Consider the following 23,236-nt stretch of genomic DNA (forward strand, 5'->3'; position numbering starts at 1 on the left):
ATTGGTCAGTACATTGAATATAGGAGTTGGGATGTCATGTTGTGGCTGTGCAGGACATTGGTCAGGCCACTTTTGGAATACTGTATGCAATTCTGGTCTCCCTGTTATAGGAAAGATGTTATGAAACTTGAAAGGGCTCAGAAAAGATTTACAAGGATGTTGCCAGGGTTGGAGGGTTTGAGCTATAGAGAGAGGCTGAATAGACTGGGGCTATTTTCTCTGTAGTGTCAGGATGAGGGGTGACCTTATAGAGGTTTATAAAATCATGAGGGGAATGGATAGGGTGAATAGCTAAGGCCTTTTTCCGTGTGGGGGTGGTGGGGCGGTGGTGGTGGGGAGTCAAAAGCTAGAGGATATAAGTTTAGGGTGAGAGGGGCAACTTTTTCACGCAGAAGGTGATGTGTGTATGGAATCAGCTGCCAGGGGAGATATGGAGACTGGTACAATGACAACATTTAATAGGCAATCGGTGGGTATATGGATATGAAGGGTTTAGAGGGATATGGGCCAAGTGCTGGCAAATGGGGCTAGATTAATTTAGAATATCTGGTTGGCATGGATGAGTTGGACCAAAGGGTCTGTTCCCGTGCTGTGCATCTCTATGACTCTAATTAGAGATGGGCAATAAATGTTGGCCCAGCCGACAAAGCTCACACCTCTTGAATAATTAAAAACAAATCTTTAAAAGTAATATTATTCACTTTTTGTTCTAGACACGTCTCTATGATTCTAATCAGCATCACAAAAACAGATGACTTCGTCATTATCACGTTATTGTTTGTATGTGTTTCCTTTGCATCAAATGGCTGTTTTAGTTCCTACATTACAACACTTGCAAAATTTCAAAAGTATTTCATGAGCTTTGGTTGTCTTCTGGCTTTGAAAAGTTCTATATCAGTGCAGAGGTTTTCATTTAGCTTAGGACCTCTTGGACTAATCTCATTTATTCACTTTCTTTTTACAACAAATTGTAAAATTAACCAGAAAAAGCAAGTTCCTAATGATAAACTCAGAGGATTCCAACATCACAAAGGCACCTATCTTATGGATTACAGGGGTGTGTAGTAATGCCTGTTCTTTGGTTGAGTAGTTGTGGCAACAAGAAATCCTATAATATAGCTGGATAGTACATGAAGCAATTTTTAGCTGAACTGCTGAGGAGATAAGACTATCACAAAAGGTTCATCCAGTCAATTTATTTCAAGGTAAGCCTTGCCATTGTGTGAACCCAAGTTTGACTCAGATGAATGAGTAGTTTCTTGGGCTCAAACTCCATAATGCAGGCAGAGATAACAGTTGACTTTCTGAGGACCCAAAGTAAATGACTTATGAGAACTGGCAGCTACAAAAATCAATTTTGAAATCCTCGGTGTTTCTGAAAGGTTGTGTTGTTATAATGTAATGATAATGTTTTATAATGTAGTTAAATTAAACAAGATTTCTTCATTGGATATTCCACACATAGTTGAAGTCACTTGGTAACCTGTGTGGAGTAGATTGTAAAGACAATGTGCCACTTCATTGTTTACGTGTGCTGGGATTAAAAAACATGAATCAACACTAGTGCTCTGATTCATCCCTTACTGTAGTGCAGCTAGTAAAGGTTGCTGTGCTATATACATCACCTGGTAGCAATGGCCTCTTGACACATGTGTAAAACTGGGTTTTTACTCTGTCATGAACACAAAGGCATCATAGGCTGACCCCGGTTAATAAACAACAATAGAGTTTAACTTCAGCTGTGCAGTGTGGAGCAGTGATGTGTGAAATGTAGCTTCCTCTAATCTTCCAGCTAAACATGATCAGGAGCATCACTGCAGAATTCTATCTCATGGTGCTTACTAGTCCCTCCTCTGTTTTGAGGAGCCATTACTGGAACAGCATTCAGGCTAATAAAAAGCTGCATGAATGGAGGTAAACTCTTGTATTGTTCATTAATTGGGCTAAGCCAAACATTTTTCTGTCCAATGGCGTGCCTTGAGGCATTGTTGCCAGCTGATTTGTAACACAGCAGGTTCACTATGTTTAAACAATTTAAAACACCTTTATACAATTCTTGTCTGTTAATTAATAGTCATTAAGTCAAATCATTGAGCCAGAAACAAGAAAAATCAATTTTAGGATGTCACTGAAAGAACAACAAGATATGTTAATTAAGGGGAAGTTTACTTATTGCAGATAATTGGTGGATCATGAAAGAAAATGCAGAAATGGTTGGGAATGCTCAGCCCGTTAAGCAGCATCTGTGGAGAGAGAAGCAAATTTATTACATCAGTTCAATGGCCTTTCATCAGATTTGTAGCATCGGCAGTATCTTGCTTTTGTCTTTATGCATTTGGATGTTTTGCCTCCAGGAAAACTGAATTAACATTTTCTGCTGAGAAAGATATAGGACCACTGGAGATGTGTATGCATGGGTGTGTATATGCGTGTGTATGTCTGTATATCTGTGCATGCATGTGTACATATGAGAGAGAGAGAGAGAGAATGGGATTAACTTCAGAATGATGCAGTAAGGGGCAGAAGGACAGTAGGGACAAATGCCACTGAAACATGGAAGATTCTGAGCAGGCTTGATAGATTAAAAACTGAAAAGCTGTTCCCTCTCTTGGGAATCTAGATTTAGGGGACACAGGTTAAAAGCAAGGGCTTTCTCATTAAAGAATGAAATAAGGAGGAATTTCTTCTCTGAAAGTCATCAAGCTCTGGAATTCTCTTGCCCAGAGAGCAATGAATCTGGGTCATTGAATATATTCGAGGCTGAATTTGAAAGATTTTGATCATTGAGGGAATCAAGGTTGGGGACACAAGCAGTTGACACAATGAGATCAGCCATGATATTATGAAGTGGAGCAGGCTTAATGGGCTGAATGGCCTGCTCCTGATGTGATTTCTCATGATCTCTTTCTATGCTAGAAATGTCAATAATCCTGGAAAGTCATTAGGCATTTGCACCTTATTCCTATCCATGTAGTTTCAAAACAATATCACAAATGTGCGATTTTTGCCTTCCTGTGTTTTCAGGCAATCCTCACAGAGTTATGGAATGAGAGCCCAGGATTCAGAATTTGGGTAGAAATGAAGTCCCCTTTGTCCAATAATTCATCACCTGAAACTGGATTTCTTTTTAACAGCAATTCTTGCTCTGAAACAGCCTGATTCCACCATCAATATCTATACAAATGAATGCTAAATTGGCAAATGTGCAAAGTCCCAGTGTTTACTACGTGGCAATTGTGTGTAGTCCGCCCTTTGATATCAAACATTTAAAATACCTGAAGATGTTAGAAACTAATTTCCTGACAGAGAGGATGATTACACGGCAGAATTTCTGCTGCAAAGTATGTCTGAGGCAGAGCCAGAAATTCAGCGGAATTCACTGCTGAAAATGGTTGAGGCCAAAATATCCTAATTTCAAGAAGGATGCAGATATTGCTCTTGTAGCTAAAGGGTTCAAGGGAGAAGGGGGGAGAGTGGGACTAGGATATTGAGTCGTAGAGTCATTGAGATGTGCAACACACATATATAGATCCTTTGGTCCAACCTGTCCATGCCAACCAGATATCCTAAATTAAACTAGTCCCATTTGCTAGCACTTGGTCCATATCCCTCTAAAGCCTTCCTAATAATTTGCCCATCAAGATGCATTTTAAATGTTATAAATGTACCAGCCTCCACCATTGCCTCTGGTAGCTCATTCCATACAAACACCACCATCTGCGTGAAAAGGTTGCCCCTTATAGGTCCCTTTTAAATCTTTCCCCTCTCACCTAAAACCTATGCCCTCTAGATTTGTACTCCCCTACCTTGGGGAAAAGACCTTGGCTATTCACCCTATCCATGTCCCTCAGGACCTCTATATGGTCACCCTTCAGCCTTTGACGCTCCAGGGAAAATAGCTCCAGTCTATTGAGCTTGACGATTAGCCATGATCACATTGATTGGTGGAGCAGGCTTGAAGGGTCAAATGGCTTCTAATTTCTATGTTCCTTTTGAAAGGGAACTGTTGGTAACAGAAGAATATGGGAGGATATAGAGAGTGGATGTCTGAGAGAATTTTAACCTACGGGACTTTGACATTAGGGATGAAGATAAGCATAGATTCACTGAGTATAAAATTTAATGCTTCCCCTTCAGGTAGCTTAGGAAGGTCAAGGATACCCTCTGCACCTGGAGGACAATTTGATATCTGTGAGTGTCCGCTTGATGATTCCACTATCACCAGTATTCAAGCAGGCAGTGTGAGGGTACCCTAACATGTGGGTAATCGTTGCAGGTATGCTGCATGACAGGTAAGCCTGTGGCATATCAGCACACAATCCCTCTTATGAAAATAGCCCATGACCAAGGGAAACACACACTGCTGGACAGGGTTGCCCAATCCCATACATCACCAACAAACATCCACCACCATACCCCCACCAACCGCCACTGAGCACAATGAGCCCACCTCTCCTGACAGGAAAGTGATAACATAGTGGTATTGTCGCTGGACTGGTTAATCCAGAAACCCAGGTAATGTTCTGGAGAGCTGGGTTCGAATCATGCCATGGCAGATGGTGGAATTTAAATTCAATAAATATCTGGACTTAACAGTTTAATTATGATCATGAATCCAGTGTTGATTGTCAGGAAAAGCTCATCTGGTTCACGAATATCCTTTAGGAAAGGAAACATCCATCCTTACCTGGTCTGGCCTATATGTGACTCCAGACCCACAGCAATGTGGTTGAGTCTTAACAATTGGGAATTGGCCTGGCTAACAATGCCCTCATCCCATGAATGAATTAAACAAAAAACTTAGCGATTGACTAGCCAGCAGATCCTGGTGCTGGGAAATTCCCACTGAGCCACCGAGGACCAAGTGAAGTAAGTGCATGATTGACTGGCTCAGGGATAGGCTGTTCCAGTTTTGTCACCACCTCTCCAGCCAGGAGGCAGCCACAATTGAGATCCTTAAATTGCACCCAGTGAGTCTGATGGATTTTTTCTATTCTGTAAGATTTGCTGGGTTTAGCTTTAGGAGCTTCCAGATGACAGGCAGGAAGATGGAAGAGCTGGTTAAATAGAGAGCAGGGTCATGACGGCTCTGTGATGCAATCCCAAATACAAGACTTTTGCCTGGAGGCAGAACTGGATGAGGAGCAATTGACAATCTAAGGATATGGACCGCCAATTTCCACAATTCAAAAGCTGTAACAAGGACCATATTTGGAGCCACTGGCATCTTGCCAACTATGGGGTGATTGCTATCTACCTTGGAAGACAACCAGCTTACAGCAGATAGCTTGTCTGATAGAACATGGGAGTCAACAGAGCTGAAGGTTCATTGGCACAAAGAGAGGATGCAAACTAGGAAGACAACTATCATGGCCCAACAGTCTGTGCAGATACATTTCCTCTCGACATGTCATTAAAAAAGGGAATTACAAAGCTAAGGGTGTTACCAATGCTTTCAAAGGAAACAAAGGGGTGCACAAGAGGCCAGAAGTGGATGACTACAATTTTCTCAGGAGGTTGTAGGAACAGGTTACAAAAATGAAGGGTAAGGCTGGAAATAAATCTGAGATGATGATGGATGGGAGCTAGTGTAGGTCAGTGAGTATAAAGATGATAAGTGAACAGAATTTGGTGAGAGTTGGGAAATGAAAGCACATCTTATTTCACATAGTTATTAACAATTCAATGCAAAGCAAAATAATATGTTCCACCAAAATGACTGTATGCAATCCTAGATTCATACTTCCAGTGGTCCCCAGTACTGACACCACTCACATTTGCAGCCTTAATGGGAATGCATGGGGACTCTGCATTTGGACAACAAAATACATACTGGGCAAGATTAGGAATAATCATAAAACTAATTTTCTACATAAACAATTGCTTGGTAGCACAGAGCTTGAATATTGCTGAAAGAAACATGCTACGGAAACTTTTCTTCCTGTATTCATTCGGACAAAGGCTGGAAAGCCAAATTTCAAATAGTCACAACAATTTATAATGCAGATGAAAAGAGGGCTGATTGGGCGCAAGTTCATTGGCTGAGGTGTTGCTATGGCTTGATATGATATTGCTTTCATGACAATGCCTAGGCCAATCAACTTGTGAACCAATCAACATCCGTTCCTCCTGAGATGCAGATTGTTGTAATCATTTGAAATTTGGCATTCTTGCATCAGTCCTGATGAGTATGCAATGAAAAGTTTTAACAGTATGTCCCTCTTTTCAGCAAATATTCTATCCCCAACTAGCTTTGGAATGAATAAAGCTGATCTAGCTTCCCAGCTTTATTGATTTTGACATGAATTTGTGGGGTTGATGAAGCATTTCATTCACAAATGAGAATGCTTTGAAGAATGTATAGAATGGTATGTCATCCAGATGTTTTGCAGCTTATCAGATTGTGAGAAAAACATTTTAAAATAAACATTTTAACTCTTTGCAAACTGCTTCTGTTAACTGAGAGTCATGGAGTTTTACAGCAGGGAAAGAGCCATTTCTCTTCAATATTTTAAATGTTCTACTTCTGGTTTCATATTATAACTTGCTGTTGTTATACAATATCTTTTATACGTTATTAGCACATGTGACAATTGGTTCCATTGGAAAGATTAGTGTGGCAGCGTCACTAAGTTATTCAAGAAAGAAATTGATAATTTTTTAGATATTAAAGGCATCAAGGGGTATGGAGAACATGTGGGAATGTGGTTTTGAGATATAAAATCAGATTGAATGGCTGGGCAAATTAAAAAGCCAAATGGCCTACTCCTTATCCTAGTTTCTATGTGATACATGTTACCAATCATTAAATACATGAGTAAATAAGACAAAGAAATCTGAAATAGAAACAGAAATTGCTGGAGAAACTCAGCAGGGATGGCAGCATCTGTGGAGAGAATGCACAGTTAATGTTTCAAGCCCAGTGACCCTTCCTCAGAACTGGATTTGAAATGCTAGCTCTGCATTCGTTCCACAGATGTTGCCAGACCTGCTGAGTTTCTCCAGCAATTTCTGTGATTGAATACATGAGAATGTGGTAAACACCTGGCATGATTTTCAACACTACATTTGACAAGAACAAGTGGTCAGTCCCATGGGATGCTATTGCACTTGTAAGTATAAAAATATAGGTCACAATCTGTCGGAGATCACCCTCTGGAATTCTTTTCTGCAATTATCACAACTTAAAAGTAACAATAAAAAGCTGAAACCCTCACAAGTAAGGGCAGCTAAGAGTGACATAAGATTTGCAAATGATCGCAGTATTTTAAATTTCATTGAGCTGCTCATGACCACCAGATGTCATAACATGCTTCATTGCAGATAAATGCAGTCATTGTCATGTTATAGGAAACACACCAGTGTTTGTGTGCCTAGGAAACCTCTACAGCAGTAAATGTATTTATAACCAGAATGAACATCTACCTAGATACAACTGAAACGTCGACTTCTCCATCTCCTGATACTGCTTGGCTTGCTGTGTTCTCCCAGCCTCCTGCTTTGAACATCTACTTGGCAATGAACAACATTGCCTTTGTATATCCTATCCACAAATAGCAAGACATGTCCAACTCAGGCAATTACTGCCATAAGAGTCAACTCTCGATAGTTATCAGAATGATGGTAAGCATTGTTGGCAATTCTATCAAACAGCATTGATTTGTTCATGGGATATGGGCATCATAGGGTTCAGCGTTTATTTCCCAGCTGCAATTCCGAGTCAACCACATTGTTGTGGATCCAGTGTTATATGTAGGCCAGACTTGGTAAGGATGGCAGATTTCCTTCCCTAAAGGATACTAATGAACCAGATGAGTTTTTAATGTCAATCAACAGTGGTTACACGGTTGTGGCAAGATGAGCTTTTGATTTAAAATTTTATTTACTGAATTTAAATTCACTGCCTGCCATAGTGGGATTTAAATCCATATTCCCAAAACATTTGCCCAGAGTTCTGATTTTCTAGCCCATGACATTTCCACTATGCTACCACCTCCCCTTAGTGATAACATGCCCACTAACACTCAGTATGACAGGGTCACTCAGCTCCTGACCTTGAATAGGAAGGGTTTGGAGGGATATGGGCTGGGTGCTGGCAGTGGGACTAGATTGGGTTAGGATATCTGGTCGGCATGGACGGATTGGACTGAAGGGTCTGTTTCCATGATGTACATTTCTATGACTCTATGGAGAAAAGAGCTGAATTCCAGACATGAGATGAAAGTGACAGCCCTTGACATCAAGGCTGCATTTAACTCCAGGTACCCGAGCAAAACTGGACTCAGTGGAGGTCAAGGGGAAAACTCCCCAATTCAAAGTCATACCTGACACAATAGTTAGAAGATAGTTATGGTTTTTGATATTCAATCATTTCAGCTCAAGGAGTTTCTTTGGGTAGTGTCCCTCCATTGTAAGGTCAGAAATGAGGATATTTGTTAATAATTGCACAGTGTTCAGCACTATTCATGGCTCTTTGAATAGTGAAGTAGTTGAAGTCCAAATACAACAAGACCTGGACGTCAGCCAAGCCTGGATATCAAGTGGCAAGCTCTGCACCACACAAGTGTCAGGCAGTGGCCAAGTCCAAAAGGAGAAAATCTAACAATCATTGGTGAGGATCAATTTCTGAATTCCCCACTATCTGCATCCTGTGGGAGTATCATTGACTAGAAACTGAACTGGACTCAAGCTACAACAAAAGGCCAGAGCCTAGGAACCCTGTAGTGAATAACTCACTTCCTGACTCTCCAAAGTCTCTCCACCATTTACAAGGCACTAACCAGGAGTATAATAGTTTACTCCCCACTTGCCTGGATGAATGCACAGCCAAAAGCACTCAAGCTCGACACAAGCAAGACAGGTCAGCCCACATGATTGGCATCCCATTCAGCACCTTCAGCGTTCACTCCCTTCACCACCAATGCACAGTAACAGCAGTGTGTACAAGCCCCAAGATACACTGCAACAACTCAGCAAGGCTCCTTATACGGCACCTTCAAACCCATGACTAGAAAGTTAAGGGCAACTGTGCAAGTTCCCCTCCAAATTACACAATATCCTATCATGCAACTATATTGCCATTTCTTTACCTTTATGGGAGTCAAAATGCAGGAATAATTCCTTTTCATTCGGGATAAACATTAATAGGTCACTGGGAATCATTGTCCTGCTCTTGTTCAATAAATAGCCTTTTTTTATGTCCACTCGAGCAGGAAGAAGAGATCTTGATTTCACATCTTATCTAAAAGAAGAGTAACTCCAACATGCAGCTCAGCCTTTGCTCTGGAGTATCAGCTTCAATTTTGTCTTCATATTTTGAAGCAATGTCATAGAATCCCTATATTATAAAAGCAGGTCATTCAGTCCATTGGGTCCCCACTGACCCTCCAAACAGTATCCCATCCAGGTTCATTCCTCTACCCTATCCCTGTACTTTCCATTGCTAACACATCTAGCTTCCATATCCTTGGACACTAAAGGTAACTTAGCATGGCCAATCCATCTCATCTGTACAGCTTTGGACTGTGGGAGAAATCCAGAGCACCCGGAAAAAACCCATGTAGACACAGGGAGAATGTGTAAACTCCACACAGAGAGTTGCCCGAGGCTGGAATCAAACCCAGGTCCCTGGAACTACGAGGCAGCAGTGTTCACAACTGAGCCACCATGCTGCCCAGGATGCCAGCCATAGAATCTTGTGAATGGTAGTCAGGAGTGCTCCTCACTGAACTACAAACACCAAAACTCTGAATAAGGCATTCGATTCAGCTCATTTGGAAGCAGAGAAAATCAGCAACATCTGGAAACAAAGAAGGGCCATGTGGAAGGAAAAAGATTGTTATGAGTGAGGAAGCAAGTAGAAAGTGGAAGGTGGGAAAAATGGAATTGCAGAACAAGCACCAGAGGAACAGTATTAGTACTAGCCAGGAGACCAGGAGCTTCAGTGCAAACATGAGCCTGGGGTAAAACGCACATTCTCATAATTTGACAAAGGAGACTTAAAAGATTCATGACCAGAGTAGAAGCCCAGTTAATTCAGCTTGTTTGCAAATCAGTTGTGATACAAAGTTCATTATGATATGATTGACAGATGTTTCTGACCTGACATCTCAAATATTAAATGCTTAAACTAAAAATATAGAAAGCCATATTTGTAGAGAACTGGAAGATGATCTCCAAGCTGATTTACAAAGATGGAGAGGCTGAATGCAATTGAACAGAGGTCATTGTAAATTGAGTAATCCAGAATAAGCACCTTTCACTTCCACCATTTGGTGTGAATAGAGACATTCTATTTGAGACAAATAAATCATTGATAGACAATTAAGATTTACCATTGAATGGTAACAAAATCATAAAAACACTCCTCGAGTTAGTCTACTTCAGAACAAATAGATTTCAATCTGTGAATTAATTGAGATCAAGAGGAATTCCCTTCACTCATTCTGGTTAATGTTAGCCAAGTGCGTCAGTCCTATATTGGTATTTACAGGGTTCCTCAGAGCAAGCATTTCATTTGAAGTGAAGAGAGGGATTCTCATGTTGTCTTCAACTGTGCTCTCTAATCTGCTAATGCTGGATGCTGCAGTTGGGGTGTAAAATAGAAAATATTCTATATCTCAACACATTACAGGCCAACGAGGCAAGAAAAATTAGAAACTTTATTTGAAATTGTTTTTTGAACTGAAACTAATGTTTAAAACATCGGCCTTATTGAAATATTTCATGCACACACTACAGAAATAGAGAAATTCTATATATCTATGGAATCTTACATTTTAAACAGTCTTATGATGTGGGATCATGCATTCAACAGCATATATCATTCCAGAAGGAAAAAAAACACAGAATACTTTCCACATATCTGACTGTAAGTATAATAAATATGAATAAGAACATAAAAACTAGGAGCAGGATCAGCCCTTCAAGCCTGCTCGTCATTTGATAATACACAGCATCCACCACATTCTGGGGAAGTGAATTCCATAATTCACAACCAGAAGGTTGAGAGGTAACCTTATAATGGTTGATAAAATCATGAGGGGTATATATAGAGTTAATGGTAGGAGTCTTTCTCTAGGGTGGGGGATTTCAAGACTCGGGGGCATATTTTTAAGGTGAGAGGAGAGAGATTTAAAGAAGACATGAAGGGCAAATGTTTCACTCAGAGGGCGGTTTGCATGTGGAATGAACTTCCTGAGGAGGTGGTGGATGCAGGCACAGTCACAATGTTTAAAAGACACTTAGATAAGTACATGAATAGGAAAGGTTTGGAACGATATGGGCCAGGAGCAGGCAGGTAGGACTAGTTCATTTTGGGATTATTTTCGACATGGACCGATTGGCTCAAAGGGTTTGTTTTCGTGCTCATGACTCTATAAGTAATTTTTCCTCTGTTTTAAATCTGCTACCCCTTATTCTAAAATGTGGCCAAATAAAAAGAAAACACTTGACCATTAAAGCCAAAAACAGTATCATTGTATGAGTGATATAATTAAATATGGACAAAGCTCTCTTGATTTGAATCTTTCAATTAAGCAAGTGTTTTGTAACACTCTCGGGGGTTAATTGTTCTATATATAGTTTTGATACCTATAGGGGTTAGTTGAGCAATTATTGTTTACTGAGCGTTCTCTAAGTTGTGCTCTCCATTTGGGTAAACTGATTTTCTGCTCAACTTTACAACTATCAATCTAGTACAAGCAATAGTGTAATGAAATTTTGGTGTGCTTGTGATATTCCTTTTTTTTAGATCTACTGGATATTGATGCCTTGCTTTTAAGGATCATATTGCTGTTTTAATGACTGAAATGGATTCAGGTCACTAATGGAAATGAGCAAAACCGCAACCGTGAAGAGTATTTGTGGTTCAACGTACACTCTTATTGAGAGAGGGTGACTGTACAAGAACACTAATTGAAAATACTTAATGTGGATGTCGCTGGTACAGACTGGAAGGAAATAGCCTGTCAATAGGAGAAAGCCTGGGGGACTTTGTATCAGCTGGTGCAATCTGGATTTTCATGAAAAAAAGGGAGACTAATTGGGCCATGGTAACCACGACCTTTAGTGCAAATTGCAAAAACATCTGTGCTGCTGTCTGGTAACAATAGGGAGTGAGATAGTTGCGTTTGATTCGAACTTTGCATTTGCAGCTTGCCGGGCTCTCTGCTGTTGCATTTCAATGAAGGGCAGCGCGTGCTGCCTCGCCTTCCTGGGCAACAGCAAACTTACCTCAGAATTCAGGTCAGAAACACCCTGTCTCCTAGCAACACTGGGATAGCGGTGGCTTTCCTTCAGAGGGAATCATCCAGTGGCAGAAACGGGATCGTTTGGGGGAATGCTGGCGGCAGTGTGTGAACTGTACACACAATGTTGGTGATACCTTTGTCCTGTGCTGCCGAGTAAAGTGCCCGGCAACTGGAAGGAGCTCAACAATGTACTTCCACATCTGAGAAGTAGTTGTCAATTCGGAACGCTGACCTTTGCTGAAATTGCTTTCGGATGGTGAGTATGCGATTTTATTATTCCTGTTTCCCCCCCCCCCCAAAAAAAAGCTGCCCCGTGTGGTGTTTGGAGCTAACCGGTAGGGCACAATATTAACATTTATACAATGCATTTCATACATGTGGCGCACATGGATGACTTGGTCGCTATTCTTGAACAGAAATTGTTCTCCAGAAGAGTTTATCTGTTATGGGGTTAGTGCTGGAAAATCTTTATTGTCAGTGGGTAACCAAACTAATCATGTTCCTCATTCTGAAGGTTGAGCAAGTCTATAGGATACACTGAAATTAGTAATTGCCTTCTGTCATAATTGTGTGATAATGGATTTACATTAGATTACTGTCTCTCTCCAGCTGTATGCAGAATGGAAATATTTAACTAACACGGTAAGGTTTTATATTTGCTTTGTAAAATACAGTGCATTCTAATAGTTTTACTTACATTATTATAGTACATCAGTGCTTCATTGTTTCTACTTGGATCTTAATTTTTAAAGAAAATAGTGGTTTCTTTTCTCATAAATGCACCGTGAAAAGCAACTGTCATAACTAACATGATAAACTTTAGCCTTCAGAAAAAGACAGAGTTGTACCTGACTCAGAATCAGCAGCAGCTTGCACATGTTCTCTATAGAAAATATTCTGAAGTGTTTCACAGAGCTGAGATTAATGATCCATTGAGCATTGGTGAGTGGTTTGGAGTGTAGGGGATGGAGGTATGAAGTTATTTGTTGGAGGAAACTTCCCAAGAAGTGATTGAATGAGTTTTAGTGGGAAGCTTGGACAGAATTTGGTAATGTGCAGGACGCCAATGGCTGGAGTCCACTCAATAGACGGGCAGTGATCATTGAAGGAATTGCAGAGGAGGCCACGATACATAAGGCTGAGTTTACAGCTGCATGCGTGGACAAAGCCATCGGTTGTAGGTGAGAAGTGATTCTTGAATCGGAGGGAGAATCTAGAGACTGTCTCAACACAAAGGAGGGAAGCGAACAGGAGTTGTTTTTTTCATGTGATGGGTAATGAGCCTGAATGTAACAAAGGCATAACAACAATAATAACAACCACTGGTATGCATACATTGTTTTGAACAGCTTGTAATTGGACCAAGGCGCTTTACAGGGGCATTGTAACATCGGGTTTGTCACTGTACCACACAAGGGCATGTAGGTCAAGTGATCTGGAGGTTGGCATGGAGTTAGGCTTAAGGAGTGTGTTAAAAGAGGAAAGCGAGGTCAAGGGGAGGTTGTGCAAGAATATTTCAGGCAAGTCTATGGTGGATCAACTCAACTTGGGATTACACTTGAGGCCGGATCTGAGGAGCAAAGATGTTTTGTTCCAATATGAAGTGGATGAAAGAGATATTCTTGTCCGACTGAAGGACAGTATTAAAGAATACAACTCAGTGAAAATGTAGAGCAATTAGAGCCAAGCTGATTTTATTAAAGGACTAAGTAATAACACCAGATTTGTTGCAACACTGAAGGGGATTATTTGGGCCATCGTCCCTGTACTGGTTCTGTTACATAGTGCTGATCTCCTGCCATTTCCCCTTTTCCCTACAAACCTTTTCGATCTAAATAAACATCTAATGTTCTTTTAAATGCCTCAGTTGACCCTACCTCCACCATATTTCCAGGCAGCTCATTCCAATCCTAGCTACACTTTTTTTTTCTCACGTCATCTTTGCACATCACTTTAAATTGATGACCTCTCATTATTACAAAAGTGAACTGCTTCTCCCTATTTCCAGACAGCTAATGATTTTGAAAACCGCTATCAAATCTCCTCAGCCTTCTCTCCAAGGAGAACAGTCTCAACTTCTTCAGCCTATCCACATAACTGCAGTTTTTCATTGCTGGAACCATTCTTGTAAATTGTTTCTGCATTCTCTCCAAAGTGTTTGCATTTTTCCTATAAATGTGGTGCACAAAACTGAACAAAATACAACTTTTTGCTGTACCTAGATACATTTGACAATAATAAATCAAAACAAATGTCTTGTACAAACTAAATGTCACTTCCTGGCTCTTGTACTGTAAGCCTCAACCAACAAAGTTGAGAACACTGTATGCTTTATTAACTACTCTCTACACTGGAGATCACATTGGATTCAGCTGGGGACCAGAAATTCATGCTGAGGCCACACTGGGCCGAGAGACCACCACTTGCTACTGAAAGATGATCATGCTGTGCCAAGAGATTGCCATTCTGGGCTGGGAGACCACCTTGCTGTGCCAAGAGACTGCCATGTTTGCAAGAGATACCACCATGTGCTGCTGAAAGATCACCACACTGTTTTGTTTTGTCAGCATTAAGAGCCTATTTTTGCTGCTACGTCTTATGGTTTCACAGTTCAATACATGTTTGACATTCTCGTGAGTTTTGTGCAGATGTGTGGCAATAAGCAATGAAGAAGGATGTGACACCTGGGTTCAGTAGCCCAGAGTTTACAGTATTTAATGGTGAGGCTATCAGTGCTCATGGTTCTGAGGGAGTAAACTGAACACCAGTTTTGGATGTCTGGATTCACACTATTAACAGGGAAGTAACAAAGTTGATGACTAAGATGCCCTGCTCCTTCAGATGCTGGTTTACTCTAAATATTTAACAGCTTGCTGTGTTTCTGTTTACTTACTGAATACCCGCTTAACATGTCAGAAAAGTTAGATGTCCATTAAAGTGTAAGTAAATTTTTTTGAACCTTTAAGAACAGTTTGTTAATGCTAAATAAACTCTGTCACTGAAAACTTAATTTTACAACTGTAGCATTCCTTCAGATTTTAATTATTATTTGTAATTTAATTAAAATGATCTTTTCACGCTATAATTCTGTTTCGTTTATCTCTGTCTTACTTTCTTTGCTTTTCTTTGTTACAGTTTCTGTACACAAAGTTGAAGTCCCCACATTTACTGCTTCAAACTGTGCATGCATCGGTAGAAATTCTCTAATCTGTCTAGTTGAGTAGATCTGACATTATTTGTCCTCTTTACTTTTGTCGTCTTTGCTTTTTACCTTTGTACAATTCAAATATACTTCAGAGGCAGTAACTCCTACAAAGACCCCTATCTTCGTCATTAACAACATACAACTGAGCAATAAATTTTCCTTCATTATAATAACAACCTCAATGTATTCTGAAAGGATGCAATTAAGTCTTCAGTAGAAACAACAACCAAAGAAGGTCTTTATGCTTGTGATGTTGCATAATATTCCAAAGAGATTTTCCACTCATAATAAATCTATTTCGTTCCACATTGACAGCAAGAAGGATTATTATTTGAGTGAGATTTGAAAGGAAACTCTCTGAACTTGGCCGAATCCATTTGCTTGTTGACATTTTAAGTAGATGACAAGAGCTTGACTGATACAAATATGAAAAAAAAATTCAAAGTTGATTTTATGCTTTGCCCCTGTAAAAATAAAAATAAACTTTTCAAAGAAAACAGCGAGTTGAAATCCGGTCAAGTCAATATGTGATAGCAGATGAGTGGTTGTGTACAATGCAGCAGCACAGCAGGCCACAGACTAGCCAGAGGGAGGATTGTGTGGAGGTTAGGTAATGACTGAACAACAGAGAGGGAGACAGCAGCCAGTGCTTTTATTGTGTCTGTGTTTCTCAGACCTTGTTATAATTTGATCAAGTTCAGTTTTTTTTTCATAACCATGTAATATCTTCTTCTAGCAGTTTATACATAAATATTTAATAGACATTGAAAAATGGAGCACGGAGAAGTTTATCTCTGATTAATTTAGCCAAAGGAGATCTGTTCAAAAATAGAATAGCCCAGACTTTGCCTTTGCAAAACATTGCCGAACAGTATGTGTTGAATCAAGTTCATTAGATTTCTACTTGCATGTTTAGGTTTAACGTTTTTTCAGTGACAAGTTGCTGGAAGTGCAAAGGGATAACTGAGTGACCAGAGCAAGAAATTATACATCTCCTGAAGGATTGTGAAGTTAACCGCATAATGGACTGAGAATGAAATTGTGAGTTTAAATGGGTAGATTCAAAAAGGTCTAGAACGAGAAATAAAGTTTGGATCGATATAAAGAGATAGAAAACAAACTTTTTTCATCATTCTAAATTTAATGTTCTAAAATCATCAAAGCCAATTACTAACTGAAGAATACTGCAGATTTTTAATAGTTCACTTCCTGTGCTGGGGACATTGATTGGCAGCACTTATCAGTTATCAGATTGTCAAATGGGTACTTATGTTTCTTCTAACAAGAGATAACTGTCTGTGCCAAACTTGACTCATGTTCAGTAGCACTGCAACATTAGTTACATATCAATGCAGAGTTAAAAATCACACGACACCAGGTTATCGTCCAACAGGTTTATTTGGAATCCCTAGCTTTCAGAGCGTTGCTCCTTCACCATCATTTATGCTCCACAACCACCTGATGAATGAGCATCGCTCTGAAAGCTAGTGATTCCAAAAAACCTGTTGGGCTATAATCTGGTGTTGTATGATTTTTATCTTTGTCCACCCCAGTCCAACACCGGCATCTCCAAATCATATCAATGCAGAGGCAGACAGTGAGATGTTTCTGTGGCTAACAATAGAGAAGCACAACTTGGTTGGCAGCTTTGAGTGCTTGCCATTGATTTGTACAACCAGCCTTTGCCTGAAGTTGCTGCTTCATTTACACTGAAATAAATGATAATACTAGCCTTGTTTGTTTATTTAGTATCCAGTACCAATCCAGATGATCCCACTTGTGATCAAGACTAACTAAATTAGTCCAATCTAGATCATTTAGGACGAGTAGATTTTGTCTGACTAATTCTATATGTTCATGGGATGTAGGTATCACTGCCTAGGTCAGCATTCATTGCCCACGGACAGTTATGAGTCAACCACATTGTTGTGGCCTGGAGTCACATATGGGCCAAAGCAGGGTAAGGATGGTGGTTTTCCTTCTGCAAAGGGCATTAGTGAACCAGTTGGATTTTTACAGCAATAAACAATGCTTACATGATTACTATTAAGTCAGTTTTTAAATATTGATTTCAAATTTTACCATTTTCCCTTGTTTGGAAGAAATTAGTCTTTTTCTGATGGCAGGCAGTGACTAATGGAGTACCTCAGGTATCAGTGCCAGTATCCCAGCTATGCACAAGATATATTAATGATTTGGATGAGGAAATGAAATACAATATCTTCAGATTTGTAGATAACATAAAGGTGGGTAGGCAGGTAAGCTGTGAGGAGGATGCAGAAATGTGTGATTTGGACGAACTGAGTGAGTGGGCAAATGCATGGCACATGCATTCTAATATGGCTAAATGTGATGTTATCCCCTTTGGTAGTAAAGATAGTGAGATAAAAATGATCTGAATGGCTATAAATTGAGAGAAAGGAACATACAGGGAGGCCTACGTGACCACATACAAGTCACTGAAGGTAAGCATATAGGTACAGCAGGCAGTAAAGAAGGCAAATAGTATATTGCCCTTCATAGTGAGAAGGTTGGTATACAGGACATCGGATGTTTTGCTGCAATTGTGTAGGGCCTTGGTGAGACCACACCTGGAGTATTGTTTTGGTTTCCTTATCTGAGGAGGAATGTTCTTGCTATAGACAGAGTTTGGCGAAGGTTCACCAAATTGATTCCTGGGATGGCAGAAAGTTTGAAGAGAGATTGAATGGGTTAGGATTATATTCAATGAAGTTCAGAAATGGTGGGGGAGGGGCTAGTGATCTCATACAAACCTATACAATTTGAACAGGATTAGACAGGATAGATGTAGGAAGAATGTTCCTGATGGTGGAGGAGTCCAAAATCAGGGCTCACAGTTTAAAGATATGGGGTAAATCATTTAGGATGAGATTTGGAAAAATTTCTTCTTCCATAGAATGGTGAGTCCGTAGAATTTACTACTACAGAAAGCAGTCAAGGCCAAAACATTGTATGATTTCAAAAGGGAGTTGGATATAGCATTCGGGACTAAAGGGATCAAAGGATATCGGGGCTGGAGGGATGGAGAAAGGGGAGCAGGCTATTGAGTTGGATGATCCACCATTATCATAATGATTGGCAGAGCAGGCTCAAAAGATTGAATGGTCTACTCCTGCTTTCTATGTTTCTATGATTCAAGCCCATATCCCCAGAAAATTAGCCTGGGGTCCTGGGTTGCTAGTCCAGTGACATTAGCACTACACCACCTATCCCCTAATTATATAAATGACGCTGTCCTGACATCACTATGACTGGTGTTTGAATCTGATCAACATACAATAAATGAAGGTCTCTCTGCTCTAATAGCTATTGTGTGCAATGAGTTTTGGCAGTCTCCAGTGCAAGTAAAAAATCTTTCAATTCTAGCATTAATTAGATTTAATAGGCAGTCTTGCTCAAAGAGGCATGAAGTCGTTGGTGAATTATAAAAATCCTTCTCACAAGACAAATTAATTATGTATTCCCACAATCCTCCATTGTGTTCTTGTTTGTACAAAATGTTTATAAGTGAAAGGTTAAATGAATTATGAAAACAATGGCAGACACTGTTCACTGTTAATATGCAACCTCTACCTTCTGTCTCCGACAAATGTATTGGGAGGAACCCTGATTCCAGTCACTCATGATGAGACATATTTGAGTTTGATGATGATTGTGCCTGAGGATTGATGTCCAAAGTGACATAGAACACTTGTGGTGTCATGGTAGTGTACTATCTCTATACCAGGAGGCCCATGTTCAAGTCCCACTTGCTGCAGAAGTGTTCATTAACATCTCGGAACAGTTGATTAGAAAATATTTATGCCGAAAATGACAACCATTCTTATGCTAGGCTGCTGGTACAAATTTGTTGATGGATGGCGGCTACACTGATGGAAGGAGACCTGTAATTAAAATACTCTGTGCTGTTAAAATTTGATATGGTTCCTGTGCACAGCCATCTTTATGAGCACCTGAAAGGGCACCTTTCGTAAGTCCCAAGGTGCGCCTCTATCAATCTTTGGATGTCTGACACTGGAGCTGAACAGATGGCCCCTGCATCCAGCATTGCCCCTGGACAAGTTTGGAAATGGAAACATCCAATTCACATGGGCTTTCTGGTATTTGCACCGACCAACAGTGTCAGAATGACCCAATGTCAGAAATAGGCAGACAATTGTTGAGCAGTTTTCTGTCTATATTGCTGACATTTACTGACTGGTCTGTTGACCCTCAAAACTAGCCATGGAACCAAAAGCCACTTTCAGAAGAGGAAAAGTGTATTTTTTCCGAAATCACTTTTCACCGTCAATCTGACTACATCGCCAGATAATAAGATCTTTGGTTTTGTCCAAACAAACTCAGGACAAAGTCATATGTAGAAAAAAAAGTATTTAGCTCAAAGGGACATTAGCAATACCAGCCTTGGCCTGTCTCATCCAGACCACCTCCAGTTTGCTTTAAATTTCCAACTTTTCTTTTCCCCTCCCACCTACAGCTCCCAACAACTCAGCCCATTGTGCTCATGACATGGGTTCGTACAGTTTGAATTCAATTAAACATTTGATTATTATCGTTCTGATTTATACCTATTGCTTAGTTTAAAGAAATTCTCTACATTACATCAGGTGCAGCTCAATAAGAAATGTATTGTCAAGATTTATTCCTTTACCTAATAGTAGTCAGTGTGTCAATTCAGTGATCCCATTATACTTTATAAAAATGTGTCTGTTGTCCTCGAAACAATCATTTTGCTTTTAACACTTAAAGGTTATCAAGTAATTCTGATGTTCATTCATCCTGAGAAGAAACACCTAACTTAAATCACAAAGAGGAAATTAAATAATAATACTTCTGACAACGTTTGAACATTTTTTCCTTCAATTCTGTTCACACTTACATTACCCCTAGCATTCTGTTTAGAGATTCAATCTTTGCTAAACATGTGCAACATTTGTAATAACATTTCATATACACAAGAACAGCAGTGCACCCTTGGTTGTAACCCTTCAAAACCAGGGGTGAATTTTCCGATATTTTTTGAGAGATGTGAGGATGCGAGGATTGATTACTACGTTGCCTCCAGGCAACTAGTAATGTGCCCACCAATCAGCACATTAAAAGCAGACCGGTGAACGAGGGTGACTACAGGGGGAGGTGATGGCCTAGTAGTATTGTTAGTAGAAATCCAGAGACCCAGGTGATTTTCTGGAGATGCAGATTCAAATCCCATCAAGAAGATGGTGAAATTTGAATTCAATAAAAAAAACTAGAATCGAAAGAGAAACAATGTTCGCAAAGATCCATCTGATTCGGTATTACTGTTTAGGGAAAGAAACTGCTGTCCTCACCCAGTCTAGGCTGAGATGTGATTCCAGATTTACAGCTATGCAGTTGACTCTTAAATTGCTTCGAAACGTGTGGCAGTGGAAAAGCACAGCAGGTTAGGCAGCATCCAAGGAGCAGGGGAATCAACGTTTCGGGCACAAGCCCTTCATCAGGAATGGGGTGAGGGGGATAAGGGGGCTGAGAGATAAGTAGGATGGTGGGTGTGGGGATGGGGAGAATGTAGGTGGGAAGTTGCAGGTGGGGGGGTGTTAGGTTGGAGGGGAGAGTGGAGAGGATAGGTGGGAAGTAAGATGGACAGGTAGGACAGTTCAAGAGGGCGGTGCTGAGTTGGAGGGTTGTAAGTGGGATAAGGTTTGCGGAGGGGAGATTAGGAAACTGGTGAAATCGACATTGAGTTTATGTGGTTAGAGGATTCCAAGGCAGAAGATGAGGTGCCACTGCAAGAGGTATAAAACCTGTGCCACAACTCCCTGCCTTACCTCTGCCCAAGGCCCCAAAGGATCCTTCCACACCTCACAGAGATTTTCATGTGCACCCAAACCCCTCATCGACTGAGTCCATTGCTCTCAATGTGGCCTCCTGGTATATTGATGGGACACGATGCCAACTCACAGAATGTTTCAGGGAACAACCCGCATCCAACAAACCTACTGCTCTTTTATTGATCACTTCAACTCCCCCTCCAACTCTGCCAAGGACATGCAAGTCCTGGATCTCCTCCACAGCCAAATCCAAGCCACCAGATGCCTGGAGGAAGTCCACCTCACCTTCCATCTTGTACCTTCTTATCGTCTTGGCATCAACGCCGACTTCACCAGTTTCCTCATCTCCCTTCCCCCCACTTCATCCCAGATCCAACCCTCCAACTTGGCACCGCCCTCTTGAACTGTTCTACCTCTCCATCTTTCTTCCCACCTATCCGCTTCGCCTTCTCTCCAACCAATCACCATCACCCCCCACCTGTATCTACCTATCACCTTCTCAGCAACCTTTTCCTCATCCCCACCCCCACCCTCCTATTTATCTCTCAGACCCCTTCCCCACCCCCCTCCACATTCCCGATGAAGGGCTTATGCCCAAAATGTTGACTCTCCTGCTCCTCAGAAGCTGCCTCACCTGCTGTGCTTTTCCAACGCCACACATTTTGACTTTGATCTCCAGCATCTGCAGTCCTCACTTTCTCACTGACTCTTAATTGCTTCTGAAATAGCGTAATGCCATTCAGTTGTAAGAATGAAACCAAACAGTCTGACATTGACTGCCAGAGGAAGTGGTCGAGGCTGGTACAATTACAGCATTTAAAAGGTACTGGATGGGTATATTAATAAGAAAGATTTAGAGGGATATGGACCAAATGCTAGCAAATGGGACTAGACTAATTTAGCATATTTAGCACAGTGCTTCCAGCATCTGCAGTCCTTGTTTTTACGTAATTTAGCATATCTGGTTGGTATGGACGAGTTGGACCAAAGGGTCTGTTTCAATGCCACGTCTCTATGACGTATGACCGAGATACCTGAAATGACAGCTGCAAATACAAACCTGTCAGCCCTATAAAGTTCTCTTTCCTAACAGCCACAAACTGGAAAGCTGACTCTCAGACTAGTTAAGCAACAGCCTGGCATAGTATTACTCACAAAATAAAAGCTTACAAACATTGTTCCAGACACCACATCACCATCCCTGGACATGTCCTGTCCCAGTGGTAGGTCGGATCAAGTAGACGTGATGGCACAGTGATAAACAGTTGGAAGGAATTGCCCTGGGAGTCTCTTAATATTGACTGTGGACACTGTGAAGTCTCTTGGCATCAGACCATGTACTGAGGGTGGCAATGGCGCAGAATATACCCAGGGTGGGGGACTTCAGTGACCACCACTAGGAGTGGCTCAGCAGCAACACGTCTGAATCAGCTAGTTGGGTCCTAAAGGACATAGCTGCTAGACTGGGTCTGTGGTAGATGGTGAACAGAATTAACAAGAGGGAAAATGTACTTAACCTCATCATCCTTGGATGCTGCCTGACCTGCTGCGCTTTTCCAGCAACAAATTTTCAGCTCTTAACCTAATCATCACTAACCTGCCTACCACAGATGCATCTGCCCATGATAGTATTGCTGGGAGTGATCTTTGGCACAGTGCTTCTGCAGATATGGGATGGCGTTTTTACAAGTGCAGGGTGGGAGGAGGTGTAGTCTAGATAGCTGTGGGAGTTGGTTGGTTTATAGTAAATGTCGGTGTTGATTCGGTTGCCCGAGATAATATCCTTCTTCAAGGACCGCAATTTCCCGCCAGACGTAGTCGACGATGCCCTCCACCGCATCTCTTCCACTTCCCGCTCCTCCGCCCTTGAGCCCCGCCCCTCCAACCGCCACCAGGACAGAACCACATTGGTCCTCACCTACCACTCCACCAACCTCCATGTACAACGT

The 23,236-nt window shown here is 41.0% G+C and overlaps 1 protein-coding gene across 3 annotated transcripts in view; it reads left to right on the top strand.

Moving 5' to 3' along the window:
* The window catches only part of LOC122550867 (CRACD-like protein), a 197,077-nt gene that overhangs the window by 32,406 nt on the left and 141,435 nt on the right, over positions 1–23,236 (top strand). Inside the window, exon 1 of one of the 3 annotated variants that reach the window (XM_043692228.1) lies at positions 11,755–12,507. The exons of the other annotated variants lie outside the window; for them this stretch is intronic. The gene's annotated coding sequence lies outside the window, so the exon portion shown is untranslated. Of the gene's footprint in view, positions 1–11,754; positions 12,508–23,236 lie in introns of those variants that run through there. 3 annotated transcript variants of the gene reach the window in all.

This window comes from Chiloscyllium plagiosum, chromosome 6 (assembly GCF_004010195.1).
Source record: "Chiloscyllium plagiosum isolate BGI_BamShark_2017 chromosome 6, ASM401019v2, whole genome shotgun sequence".
Classification (NCBI taxonomy): Eukaryota; Metazoa; Chordata; class Chondrichthyes; order Orectolobiformes; family Hemiscylliidae; genus Chiloscyllium; species Chiloscyllium plagiosum.